This window comes from Echinops telfairi, unplaced genomic scaffold, assembly GCF_000313985.2.
Source record: "Echinops telfairi isolate 266 unplaced genomic scaffold, ASM31398v2 ScPeMD7_7414;HRSCAF=8452, whole genome shotgun sequence".
In the NCBI taxonomy this organism is placed as follows: Eukaryota; Metazoa; Chordata; class Mammalia; order Afrosoricida; family Tenrecidae; genus Echinops; species Echinops telfairi.
In genome coordinates this window covers 1,172,929-1,187,668 of record NW_022111314.1, presented here as the reverse complement: position 1 = coordinate 1,187,668, position 14,740 = coordinate 1,172,929, and positions in this window count along the sequence as shown.

Genomic DNA, 14,740 nt, shown 5'->3' with positions numbered 1-14,740 from the left:
CTTCTTGCTGAAGACAGCTGTGAACCAGGCCTCAGCACCCTTCCCCAGACTTGGCAGGGGCGTGAGGGAGTGTGGTCACCGGGCACCCACCTCCTGGGTATGCAGAGAGGTCCGGGCAGAGTGGGCCCGCAGCATTTGTGACCTGTGGCAGCCCCTGGCCCGCAGTAAGATTCTGACCCTGTGAAACAGAGCAAAGCAACAGGAGGACAAGGACTCGAAGGGTGTGGCACGTTAGAGCAGCTGGCCCAGCGTCCAGCCCCTCGGGCCGCCTGCTCGGTGACCTCATGGGACTCGGGGGAGGCTGCTGATGCGGCATCCCCCGGAATCTTCCAGCATCAGGGCTGGGTGCTCAGCTGGCAGCACAGGCTAAGCTTCAGGGTTCCCGGCCCCCACCAGGAGCCCCCCTTTACAGGCGAATTCTGGAGGCTGCCTTCAGCTCCTCCATGGGGCTTTGCTGGGGGCCTGCAGGAGGGGAGGTGACCTGTCCCTTGGCCCAGACCTGCCACCAGGCGACCGCCCCGGAAGGTTAGCCAGAGGATTTCCTTGTCCTGGGCCGGGCCCCTTGCAGGCTCCGGCTGGGCTGGGTCCCCTCCAAGGCTGAGAGGCTCAGCTTGCTTGCCTGGGAAGTGACCCCACTGCCAGCCATGTTCACCTGCCGGACAGCCCAGGGCTCACACCAAGCCAGGAGATGTTGGGTCATGACAAGGATGGGTCAGCTCTATCAGGAGTGGCTCCAGGTCCCGGTGGTGCCAGAGTATTAGTGAGTCTGCTGACCCAGACCACCCCAGGCAGCCCAATACTGGCCACCCCATGCAGAGAGGATGCGGCCCAGGGGCCGAGCCTGGGAATGGTCAGGAAGGCCATCTAAACCCCTGGGGGGATGGGGAGGGGGCAGGCGGGAGACCCTCATGGACTGCTGTCCGGAGCAGCCATGCATTGTGGGGTGGACACTGGGCACTTGGGGACCTGCCTGCTGGTGCTGCTGTCCTGAGCCCCTGGAGGTGCGGCCTGGGGGCTCTCCAAGCACAGCCGAGCTCCAGCCTGCATGCTGTGGGCCTGCCCCTCCTCCACCCCCCACCGGAAACCCCACAGGAGGTGCAGTAAACAATGCCACTTGCACAGGCCGGAGGGAGGCGGGGCAGGGCGTGGACAGGACCAGGAGCCCCTGACCTTGGGTCTGTACCGGGCCAGGCCGTCTGCAGTGCCCACTGCTGGGGACGAAGCAGCCAGATGTACATGTCACCCCTAGCTCCTGACAGCTGACACCCTGCCTCCTCCAGGGTGACCCCCACCCTCCTGCTAACTCCAGAAGAGCCCCTAAAATGAAGGGACCCTCTTGGGCCCCCTGCGGGGGTCAACCACCATCTGTTTCAGCCTGGGACTCCCCACAGCAGGCATTCGTAAAGGGGGGTGTGTACAGACTGTATGGGGGCCGCAGCGTTTCCTTTAAAGTGCAGTCGGTGAGCCTGGAGGCCGGGAAGAGACTTTGGTGCAGTGTGTGTGTGCACGTGTGCGCGCACGTGCATGCATGTGTGCGTGCATGCATGTGAATGTGCGTGTGTGCACGCGAGTGCATGCATGTGCACGTATGCATATGAGCATGTGTGTACATATGTGTGCACACATGTGAGCGTGTGTACGTGTATGCAGGTGCATGAGTGAGCATGTGCGCATGTGTGCAGTCTTGCAAACTCCACCTATGACAGCCTTACTTTTCAGTGGAGGTGTATTTGTCATGCAGTCAAAAGCGCCTATTTATACAATTTCATACCGTGTGGCAAATGTACGACCCATGACTTGTAGTCTTGGAAACCCACAGGGCAGCTCCCCACTGTCTTACCTATAGGGTGGCTGTGTGGGGTCGCCTCCAGGGCAGTGGGCTTCAGATGGCCCTGAGACACAGTCACTGCAGTCACACCTGTCAGCCCCACCCTGCACCTACTCTCCCAGGCCCATCCGATGTGGGCCACTGCAGGTGGGCTGTCATGCTTAGTGTGCACTGTGAGCGGACACACCAGCACACAGCCCCGCCAGGTCTGACTCCTTTGCCCTGGTGGCATAAGTCGACGAGACGCACCGTGGAGTGCACCAGGAGCTGTTACCCGTGCTTCGTCAATATGCAGGGCATTCGGCCCAGTGTGCCAGCGATGGGCATCCCAGAGCACATCACCATGCCCTGGCAAAAGCGGCACAAGGACCAACCAGACAAGGGGCCGTGTGGCTTCAGACCGGGACAGGTGTGCGTTAGGGGTGCAGCCTCTCCCCATACTCACTCAGTCTGTGCTCAGCCACCACCCAAGAAGCAGGGCCACTTGAAGAAGAGGGTGACGCCGGGCCCAGAGGGCGGATTATTAGCAACCTTCCTCATGCAGACGACCCAGCCTGGCTCGCGGCAAGGGAGGAGGGTTTGAGGCCCTGCTGAAGGCGAGTGAGCAAGAACGGCGGCCTTGAGTAGGGAGGACAGCTCCATCCAGAGAAGACCCAACCCCAGACCTCTGCTGACTGCAAACCCCGGCGCAGGGCTCCCTCGTGCTATGTGGACAGCTGCCTCTTGGTCCGTGCACGAGCTTCACGGGAGCACAAGGACGCGCTCTGCGGTGGCCACTCTCCTCAAGGTTTCCCACGATTGTTATTATGATCCACGCCGCCAAATGCTCCGGCACCGTCAATACAACACAAGCAAGCACAAAAGTATGAGGAAGGAGAAGAATTCTCAAACTGTCCAGTAGTTCATATCATGAGAAACAGAGAAAAGATTGAAATCAACAGGGGCTTCACCTCGCCTGGATCCACATCAATCCTCGTGAGATCCTATCATTGTGTGCTCACCTTCCCGACAGATCGCTGAAGACAAAGCGGGTGCATAAGCAAATGTGGTGAAGAAAGCTGATGGTGCCCAGCTATCAAAAGATATAGCATCTGGTGTCTTAAAGGCTTGAAGGTAAACAAGCGGCCATCTAGCTCAGAAGCAACAAAGCCCACATGGAAGAAGTACACCAGCCCGTGTGATCACGAGGTGTCAAAGGGATCAGGTATCAGGCATCAAAGAACAAAAAATCAAATCATTGTGAATGAGGGGGAGTGCAGAGTGGGGACCCAAAGCCCATCTGTAGGCAACTGGACATCCCCTTGCAGGAAGGGTCGTCGGGAGGAGATGAGCCAGTCAGGGTGCAGTGTAGCAACGATGAAACATACAACTTTCCTTTAGTTCCTAAATCCTTCTATGCCCCCCCCTCCAACTATCATGATCCCAATCTACCTTACAAATCTGGCTAGACCAGAGGATGTACACTGGTACAGGTAGAAACTGGAAACACAGAGAATCCAGGAACGATGATCCCTTCAGGACCAGTGGTGAGAGTGGCGATACTGGGAGGGTGGAGGGAGGATACGGTGGAAAGGGGGAACCGATGACAAGGGTTTACATCTAACCTCCTCCCTGGGGGAGGGACAACAGAAAAGTGGGTGAAGGGAGACGTTGGACAGTGTAAGACATGACAAAATAATAATAATTTATAAACTATCAAGGGTTCATGAGGGATGGGGGAGCAGGGAGGGAGTGGGGAAATGAGGAGCTGATACCAGGGGATTAAGTGGAGAAAGCAAATGTTTTGAGAATGATGAGGGCAACGAATGTACAGATGTGCTTGACACAATGGATGGATGGATAGATTGTGATGAGTTGTACGAGCCCCCCAATAAAATTATTTAAAAAAAACACTCAGGAGATCCGATGACACCTCGCACCGAGGAAGCCTGCTACACAAGACCTCTGTCAGGTGGGCACGCAGCAACCTCACTCTGGGGACCCAAACGTGGCATTTCCCGTTGCCGCCCACGTGTGAGGCGGATGAGCGAGGAGGGCGGGAGCAGACGGGTGCGTGTGGACCCTGGTGCAGGCCCCACAGAAAACAGCGATTCTGTTTCGGAGGCAGGGGTCCGAAGGTGTGGCTTCCTCTCACGTCCCCTGAGCATGCTCTCCAGACGCCGATGACCCTCGGGAGCAGAGAGGGTCAGCTAGAAAAAGGAGACCCTCAGGGAGCCGGGTGGATGAGAGAAACAAGTCCCCGGACACTCCGAGGTGTGTAAGAGAGAGTTTATATAAAGGGTGATTGGACATTGAGAAAGCACCCCAGCCCAGTCCAGTCCAAGCCCACAAGTACGATATTAGCCCTTATGTCCGATACCAATCTATACAGCCCTCTTCAGACTCACAAAACACATGCAATGATGCGGAATGCAGGACGATCACAGCCCAGGGTAGACAGTCTTTGGATCCAGTGGTGGTGTAAGCATCTCAGGGCTGGCAGGGGTCTCCACGTGGCTTCTCCGGCTTCAGAGGTCTGGATGCATCAGGGCAGGTCCATGTGGCTTCTCCTGCTCAGGGCACTAGCATAGTTCCATGTGTCTTGTCAGCTGCAATGTCTCCCAGGGAGGGAGCCAAGAGAGAGAGCGTGTCTTCCACCTCCAAGGAGGAAATACGGGATTCCCCAGGATTCTCAGGAGGCCACGCCCACACAGCAGCCTCACTGGCTATGACCCGATTGACTCCACCCCTTCACTCTTAATCCTCTCAAACCCCACATTGACACCAAATGCTGTCACCACCACAGGCTGCAGCCAGGGTCTCAGACACAGGAGCAGCGGTGAGGCTGCGCGGGCCGGGCGGTGTTTCCTTCTGCTGTGCGCAGTCGCCAGAGTCAGAAGCCCCTCCGCTCAGTACCCAACCGCCAAGCGCAGTGGGTCTGCAGCAGGAGCTCCGGGGCACAGTGGCTGCATCTCAGCTGCAAACTACATGGTTGGGATTCGAGGCCACTGGCTGCTTCCAAACTTGGGGAGAAGGCTGGTGGGTGAGACGCATCTGGTCTCAGCCCCAGTGTTTTCTCTCTCCTGCCTGCAGTCAGAGGACAGGTCTCGGGTCATGCACACCATTTCTACAACAGGCTTGCCCAGCTTGTCCATCCAATGACCCGCCGGTGGTCACTGGAGCTGTTTACATTTTGGGTCATTGCTAACAACGCTCCCAGGAGTGCTTGTGCACGAGCCCTTGAGTGGACATGTGTGTCCTTTCTTTCGGGTAAACACCTAGGAGAGGACTGGCTGAGTCACACGGTAGGTTTGCGTGTAACTTTTAAGAAGCGTCTAACCCAAGAGATGAAATGGACAGTGGCCACTGGAGAGCAGGCAAGAGGAGGTTTGGGGGCAGTGGTGGTCTATGGGCAAGGGGAACGCCAGTGGGTCACGGAATGACACGTGTGGACACTGCTGGACTGCGGTGTGCTGGGCTGTGTGGTGTGTATTCTTAGCAGCAAGCACAAAGAAAGAGGCTTTTGTACCACTGGGCTTTCCCGCCCTGGTTTGGGTGGGTCCCAAACCAGTGGTTCTCAACCTTCCTCATGCCATGACCCTTTCATACAGTTCCTCAGGTTGTGGTGACCCTCAATCATCAAATTATTTTCATTGGTACGTCATCACTGTCATTTTGCTACCGTTATGAATCAGGCGAGCCCTGTGGAAGGGTTGCTCGACCCCCAAAAGGGTGGCGACCCACAGGTTGAGAACCGCTGCTCTACATCCTTTGACCTCAAACCTGGTGGCAGGCTGCAAGGTGACAGCGTGGCGTGGCGGCTTTTGTCTTGGGTCTGCGCTGGTGCTGTGGCTTTCACGAACGGAAAGTGATTGTCTCCCGGTTTAGGAGGCGAGGCGTCTGAGTTCGGCTGCAGGACTCCCTTCCAGCGCTGCGGGGGAGGTGCCCATCCCTCAGGGGTGCCTGGCTCCTGGGAGATCATCCACTGGTACGGCCTCTCTCTTCCCCATCTCTGCTTCTTTAATCAGCTCTTCCTACGTCTTGAGGAGACGGAGTGAGGACACATCCACTGTGTTAGGTACCGGCAGTCCACAACGGGATTTAATGCACGTGGTAGCTACATCCTCTGTTGCCAATTTGAGACTTCAGAGGGAAGGGGTGGAGTTTGGCCTGTTGATCAGGTCGCAGCTTGATGACCTCATTTGGAGGTGCCAAGGAGATCGCTAGCTCACTGGAGGCGGGACACAGGCTCCCTCCCTGGAGGATAATGCAGCTGACAAGACACGTGGAGCTACGTTAGTGCCCTGTGCTGGAGGAGCCACGTGGAGGCCCCTGCTAGTGCTGGATCCACAAGACTTTCCATCCACTGGCCAGTGATCTTCCTGCATTCGGGGTCATTGCATGTGTTTATGAGTCTGAAGAGGGGTTTATGGATTGGTTTCGGACATAAGGGCTAATATTGGACTTAAGGACTTGGTCTGGACTGGGCGGGGATGTTTTCTCCATGTTCAGTTGCTCTTGTATGTAAACCTCTCTCTTACACACGGATGAGTGCCTATGACTTTGTGCCTTTGGCCCACCTGGACTGACACAACACATAAGATGCACCGTCTTTGGCAGCACGTCTGCACAGGGCAAGGAGTCATTTGATACCTGGACCGCTGCTTCTGTGTGGGCATTGCCTGGGGATGTAAGTAAAATGAATCCTTGACAACTGTAGTATCTTCTCCCTGTATCACGGTGTCGTTGATCGGCCCAGTAGTTTTGTTTTCTTAAGTTGAGGTGTAATCTAGACGGACCTCCATCAGCAATTTGCCCGAGTCCTCTTCTCTCCAGAAAGCGAGGTCGTGAGTGACAATCCTCACGTGCGTGCGGGTGACTAATGAGTTTTCCTCTAGGCCTGAGGCCACGCTCCTCCGTCTCGGTCCACCGTCCCCAGTGACGCTGCACCTCCTGTGCTGTCTCAGCGCCTCTCCAGGGCCTCCTGGGTCTAGGAGGTTCTCAGGGCAGGGGCCCCAGGTCTGAAAGACGTGTTCTGGCCTGGCTTCTTTTTCTTGATGGTAACGAGGTCCTTCATCACCTCCGTGAGGCTGGCCCTCTGAAGCCGAGCAGGATGGCAAGGGTGGCCAGTCGCTTGGTGGGTGTGACCGTTAGCCTCTGTGGCAGCTTGGCTGGGCCAGGATTCTTCCACGATCGGTGTACTGTGGTGTGGTCAGGGCTAAGACGAGATCTTCGGTGAAGCAGCCCAACCGTTTGTGGAAGGAACAGGGTGGTGTGACACCTGCTTAATCCAACGGAGGTGTCTGGATACAGTGGAGGGAGGTGTCCTTCGGGGTGTGGCTGACTGTTGGTACAGGTTGGCGGTGTGTGGAAGCCAGCTCTGCCTCCTGCTTCTGGTTCACTGACCTCCTGTTTCGGCGCCTGCCAATCGCAGAGCCATCAATGAACTGCCCACCTGGGAGTCATTCGGCCGCACCCACCCGACGACGGTGGTCTTCCCGCTTCCTGCCTGCTCATCAGCCCCTGCAGCCATGGGGGTCAGGAGGAGCCTCCCGCTGACATCTGACCCCCGGCTTGAACTAGACTGGATACAAGTGTGTGAGCCACGTCTGTTATTTCTTAACAGTTTTATTAGCACTTAATCCACACATCACACAATTCCATAGTTCAATCCTATCGAGAAGAGTTGTATAATCATTACCACCATCAATTTTAGGACATTTTCTTTCTCCCCTGCCCCCCCACGGTTAAATCCCCTTTAAAGTGAGTTGTGTAATCACCCTCAGTTCTAGTGCTCCTTCCCCCTCTCACAGCATTGCTCCCCAACTCCTCCCCCTCCCCATCTCCCACTCCCACCTCCCCATAAACCCTTGCATCAGCTCTATCTGTGAGCCATTTCTTGATATAAATCTCTTTCTATAGACAGACATAAAAGGTGCCCTGGTGGCGTAGTGGTTACGAGTTGGGCTTCCATCCTCAAGGTCAGCAGTTCAAAACCACCAGCTGCTCCCATAAGAGTTATAGTCTGATATGACAAAATAACAATTTATAAACTATCAAGGGCTCATGAGGGAGGGGGAGCGGGGAGGGAGGGGAAAATGAGGACCTAATGCCGGGGGTTTAAGTGGAGAGAAAATGTTTTGAGAATGATGTACAAATGCGCTTTACACAATTAATGTGTGTATGGATTGTGATAAGAGTTGCATGAGCCCCTAATAAAATGTTTAAAAAAAAAAAGAAAAAGCAGAAACATCGCATAGGAATGGGATGCGTGATGTTACATTATGGGGTTTGCAATCAATGATGTGAAACAAAATGTATATACATTTTTTAATAGAAAACTGATTTGCATTGTATAATTTCACCAAATTCACAATGAAAGGTTTAAAAAAAAGAGTTATAGTCTGGGGGTGGGGTGGAGAAGAGGAGCTGATACCAAGAGCTCACACAGAAAGTAAAGGTTAAGAAAATGATAATGGCAACATATATACAAATATGCTTGATACAATTGATGTATGGAATGTTGTAAGAGCTGTACAAGCTGCCAATAAAATGATTTAATTTTTCATTATCAAGGGAAATTAAAAAAAAAAAGTTACAACCTCAGAAACCCACAGGGGCAGTTCTACCCTGTCCTGTTGGGGCGCTGTGAGTCAGCGTCAGCTCAGGGACAGTGAGTGGGTTTAAGCTCATGTGCACACGAGAGTCACTGCATCAGTGTCTCTGGGAAACCGGGCGACAGGCTCCTGTTCTGTGGCCGTGTCTGCGCGGCCCGAGTTTCCTCGGTGTCTTGGCCGACTGGCCGACAGTCACTGTGTGGAGGGTTGAGAGGGGGGCCATGCGCCTCACCAATATACAAAGGGGAAGCCATCCCCAAATGTGAGTCTAACATTAAGTACAAGGTTTAGGGTCCACAACACACATTTTTGGGCGTGTGTGTCACAGTTCAATCTATAACATCCTTGTTAAAAATGGTTGCGGAGTTCAGCAGTAAAACCCACGACCAGAAGAGGGAACAGTATTAGATTTACAGAAAGCTGTGGTTGACAGCGAAAGCCCCAAATCCATCTGCAGGGTCCCGACCTGGGATAAGCCCCCAGTGACCCCTCTCACGATTGCCCGGGGCTGTGAACAGCTTCGCTCAGCCAGAGCGCACTGCAAAAAGGGCTGATGGAGAGGTCGCTACATAGACACTTAAAACCCAATCATTTATTCTCCCTGTGACCCGTTTTAAATTTGGTCAAGCGTTTATTATTTTCTGTCATCTTCTCAACTAAGGTTTCCAGGGTTTTATTTGGGTATCGCTGTTGCTGGTTTGTATTTATTGCTTTTTGTTTTCGCATGTTTTTTTATGTGAACTCCAGGACGAATAACTCTCTAGAGACAGTGGCTGGAGTCGTAGTTTCCTGGGTTATGACAGGGACACTGGGAAATGAGCACCCAAAACCTGATTGTGCAACGTTCAGAAATGTTTAAACTGTTGAAATGTATGACAAACCTGTCACTAAACTGTTAACATGTTTTGGAAATGATTCAGGGTCTCAAGATCGCGGCAGCAGAGCGCTGAAGCCAGTGCAGATCCTGCTGAGGGCGGCCCGGCCCCGCAGGGATTCGCTCTGCAGCCAGCGCCAGCCTCTTGGCTTCTGCCGTTCTAAAGGCTTCCAAGGGGCATTCTGGCCATATATCCTCCGAGATGGACGTGTTCTCTTGCTAGTCCATGTTGTCAGGTGCCACCGAGAGGGTGCCCACCGCAGCGATCCTGTGCACAGAAGGAAACACTGCCCGGTCCTGCCCTGCCCTCACATTGGTCCCCTGCTTGGTTCCACGGCTGCAGCCATTGTGCCAACCCACCTTGTCGAGGGCCTGCCCTTCTTGCTGCCCCTCTGCTTGACCAGGCATGATGTCCTCCTCCAGGGACGGGCCTCTGCTGACCACACGTCCACATCTGTGAGAGGGAGTCCCACCGTCCTTGCCTCCCAGGCGCACTCGGGCCGGTGCGTGTGTCCTTGTTCTTTCCGTCTTCTTTGCCGGCACCGTAATCAACTACATCACCCTCCTCCGTCTTCCTGATCCAGGGTCTGGTTTTCACACGCAGACGGGGCACACCCTAGTCCTCCCAGGAACACCTTGCTTTTCAACACGTCGAAGATGTACTAGGCAGATTTACCCGATGCGATGCATCCTCTTGCCTTCTGACTGCAGCTCCCACGAGCAGTGATCGCGGAGCCCAGTAAGGCGAAACCCTTGGCGACGTCGATCTTCGCTCACTTGAGCATGGCGTGGCCTCCTGGGGCATCTGTGAGGACCTTCCTCTGCACGCCTCGAGCTTCCTCAGCAAGTGCTTCTCGTCTCCCTCTTGTCCAGCAGCCAGCTGGTGTCATGTGCCCGTCACAGGTCCACGGGGCTCAATTTTCCTTTCTGCTAAGACCATAATTGTCTGTTTCACTTCCCTTGGTTCCACAACCTAAGCTCACGGAAGAAACAGTCATGAAATCAAACGATGTGCTGCACTGGGCAAACCCGCCACAGGAGACCTCTGTAAGGGGTGCCCGGCCCCAGCCACGGGGCGTTGAATTGTCTCACCTGCATGCGAGGGCGGGCAGGGGGATGAGTGGCTGCATTTGAATCACGGCTTCGGGAAGAAGCCTGACTGTGCGGAGGGCGGCCAGGGTCAGGGGCAAATCTGTCCGGAGGAAGCAGGACCTGGCCCTTAGAAGGATGGACCATGAGGCTTTGTCCCATGACTTTGAACATATGCCAAGAGACGCCAGTCCTCAGTAGGGGCCTCGTGCTGGGTGAAGTAGGTCAGCGACAGAGGAGGACCCTCACAGGATTGGACTGACACCCCCCTCCCCACCCCGGCTGAAAGGAGGGCTCAAAGGCCACAGTTGTGAAGGTGCTGCAGCACCGGACAGGGGCAGGTTCCTTTATGAACACGGTATCCCATGTGCTGGGAGTCCCACCCCCACCCCCAATGTTACCCGCAGTTTTCCATCCACACAGTAGAATGCCTTTGCATCGTGAATGAAATACAAGTAACATCTTTCTGATATGCTCCGCATTTGGCCAAGATCCATCTGCTATCAGCAACGTTATCTCACCACACGGTTTAAAAGCAGGCTAGACAACCTCCCCTGCCACGCCCCCAAAGGGGCGTGGGTTCAGTGACTGTCTCTGGATTGCACACACGCAAAAGCATCCAAAACCCACCAAGACTAAGCTAACAACCATAACAAAGCACATCAGGAAACCTCAGTGGAAAAGAAAGCAGAAAATATAAACCCAGAACAAATAGCTCATGAGGGACCAAATGATATGCTCGATTTTAGCCTGACCGCGTCTGCAACCATCCACTTCCCACGGACCCTGCATGACAGCCATGGAGGCACATCCCTGGCCCACGGACAGAGGAGACCCACGGGGCTCAGTTCACGTGTGGCTCCCCTGCAGTGCTTTTTTACGGAAAGTTTTCAGTGGGTCAAAGGGAGATAAATGACAGATGATACGACAGCTTGACCTGTCTGTGCTATAATCTACTTCTCAGTGCTGCCCGCAGGGCTGTCCACACCCTCGCAGGAGGGTGCACCCTCGTGGAGACCGCACATGGATTTGGGCTTCCACTGTCACCCATAGCCACCTGCAAACCAGGTGGCCCCTGGGTGTTGGATTTTGTCAAACACTTTCCTGGCATCGACGGAGATGGTCGTCACAGGTTAAAAAAAGTTTATTAAACTAACATGTACGAGGGGTAACCCCACCGAAACGGAGAAAAGCTCCGCTGGGCGGAGCGTTTGTGGGACTCACCCCCAGACGAGCATCTAGCAACCTGCAGAGTGCACCCAGTGGTGTCACCTGGGAAGGTTCTCTCTGGTCACAGCGAATTTTTTCGTAAAAGCAGTTTCACGAGAACCTCATTTTTTGTGATGGCCGATTTAAGAAAACAGCATGTGCCTGAGAGACTGTGTTTCCTGCTGGGGAAAAATGACGTTGAACACCGCTGGCAATGACAGCGCTGTGGGAAAAACTCAAGTGTGCGAGTGGTTTTCTCATTTCAAAAAAGGTGAATTCATCCCGGTTTTGGCTCTGCTCCTGCCCCCCGAAAAAAAATGGTGAAATGTTGATTGATGATAAACCTCGTTCTGGACCTCCATCAACTTCCCGAATGGACAAAAATGCCGACTTACAGTGCATTTGGAGTTCATCCCACCAGGTCAGATCGTCAATCAAGCGTCCTAGAAGCTCTGAAAAGATTGCTTACGTGTGCGACAAAAAGGTGTGATTTGAGGGGGTAAAATGAGGAGCTGATACCAAGGGCTCCAATAGAAAGCACATGGTTTGAGAATGATGATGGCAGCAAATGTACAAATGTGCTTGGCAGAATGGATGGATGGATTGTAATAAGAGTTGTAGGGCTCCCAATTAAAAAAAAAAAAGGCGTGATTTGTGGCAGGCGGGAGACTGGTTCTGCCACCACACCAACGCACCTGCTCACCAGCCATCTCCGTGCGCCGGCATGCCTCTCTTGCCCCACTTGCTTTACTCACCTGGCCTCGCTCCCTGCAGCTTATTTTTGTTTCCGCAAATGAAGAGGGACGTGAAAGGAGAGCCATTTGAGGACATAGACCAGGTGAAGAAGAAAACGAGGGAGGTGCTGTCAGCCATCCAGATGAATGTGAAAGATGTTTCCAAGAGTGGAATCACAGACTTGACATATGCATGAAGTGTCATGGAGAGTACTTTGAAGGCAATAAGGTTGTTTTGCTGAACAATTTAAATACATAGCTTTGAAAAAAAAACATTTTTCGGGGGGGGGGTATCCCCTCCTAAGGTCAGCACCTAAAACCCACCAGCTGGAGGAAGACGAGGTCACCGGCCCCATAAAGATATCCGTACAGCTTTGGAAACCCTGCATAGGGAGGCTTTGCGTTGGAATCAATTCAGTGGCAACGGGGAGTCTTTCTGTTGGCTCTACAAATATTCTTTGAGGGGTTCGGTGGGTGGCACCTAAACCACTCAGCTGCTAGGCACGCGGCTGGCCGTCCGAGCCCACCAGTCCCTCCGTGGGTGAAAATGTGCCCTTCTGCTTGTTCAGCAAGTGCCAGCCTTGGGACCCCTCGGATGTTCCATTCTGTCCCTCAGGCACTTTAGGTCTTCTTTCAATAGCCATACCCTTGACTCTTTTTGTTGTTCCTGGGGTGTAGTTTGAGCCTTTCAGGGCCTGTCTTTGCAATTTGCTAAGTGGAGCCCAGGTAGCATCTCCTTTCTGGATCATCACGCCTCCCTGCTGAGAGAAGAGACCCACCCCAGGGCCAGCTGCCCGAGACTGCCTCAGTTAGCTTGTTCTCGTCTGGGCGAGGGGTTGAGGGAACAGGCACATTCCAGTCCTGTGCAAGCACCATCCTTTTCCCTGTAGCCCTTTAGGGTGGCTCCTTCCCAGTCCTGGGGAACCACTATAATCCAACCCCGTGGAGAGTCACGGTAGCTCCTCTGCAGATCCCAGGGTCTCCCCTTTTTCCTGTCTGTCCTGCTTTCTCCAGCTGCCTTGGTCTCCCTGGACTCCAGGCCCCCCACAGATGCAGAGCCCTGGGGGGTCTGTGGTGTAACTGCCAACATCAACAAGACATCTGGACAGCACACATCTCTGGGGCATGGAGATGTGGCCTCCCTGACAGACGGAGATGACCTCACTCCTGCTGCCTGGTCGCAGTGGGCGCCACAGCACAGTTCTGCCCACAAACACCTGGTGTCCCGGCGACCAGGCAGCAGCTGGGTCCAGATGTTACATCCTCCCACAGTTGTGGCCTTGGCTGTGACTCACATGATGCCGTGCCACCGTGGCCGGCAGGAGAGGAATGGCACTTGTGCCTTGGGGGCACTGTGCTATGGGGGAGGTGCAGGAGGGGCACAATCCTGGTCCCCAAAGCAGGAACTCCACTCACCTCAGAGCAGCACAAAGCAGTGTCCAGGGAGGGCGGTAGGCATGTGAAAGTGGATGCCTGTTCTCAAGGGCCCACGGCAGAATGACCTTGCTAGGACTTGTGTCCAGGAAGCCACCCACTGCCAAGATGGGTCTGATGGGGAGGGGATGACTGAGCAAGGGGCCTGGCAGCATCCCTGTCCCTGTGGGAGAGCCCTGATGGGCAGGGTGCCCTGAGTCTCATCTGGGGCCGGTGAGACCCCTGTTGGCTGAGGGACTCCAGGTGTTGGCCCCACAATGTGGGTTTTCCTATTTTCCCCCTTGGCCTCGGGAGTGGGCCTGGCATAGGAGTTTCTCCGGCAAAACAGCGCTGGGAATGGGTGAGGGGCAGTGGGCAGGGCTGGGGCAGTGAGGGGTCTCTGGTAGCGGTCCTGCTCTGCCATGTTTGGGCAAGCTCAGGCCCGTGGGGCTCGGGCCGCTGTCTCTGCCGGGGGGACTTCCCAGGGCGGGTTTGTGGGTTCAGAGGGTATGCACCGTTTACGCTGGGGTACACACCGCCCAGGGGAACCCCTGCCCCGCGACAGCCGGCGTCTCCACTCTGGCCCTGCGACGGGGCGGCCCTGGGGCCCGAGGGGGCGGGCTTCAGCCGCGGGCGCTGGGCAGTGCGGCGGCCCGCCCGCTGAGCCCGGGGGTACGGGATGTCGCGCGGGGCCCTTCACCGCGCAGAACCCGGGCCAGCGCCGGCTCTGAGGGTCGTGAAGACCCTGCTTTGAGATGGGGTCCGCGCATCTGCAGGCGGGTCCAGGTGGTGTTCCCGCCCGGGCGGGACAGGACAGGTGTTGAACGCAGGAGCGAGGCTGCGCGCGCAAGCGCAGTCGGGCCGGCGGGCGCAGTCGGGGGCGGGGCCGACACCCGGAAGCACAGCGCGGAATGCCCCCTCCGCGCAGGCGCACTGCGGCGCCCCTGACCCGGAAGTGTTCGCCGCAGCCCCGCCCCGCGCGCCACTACTGCTGCCG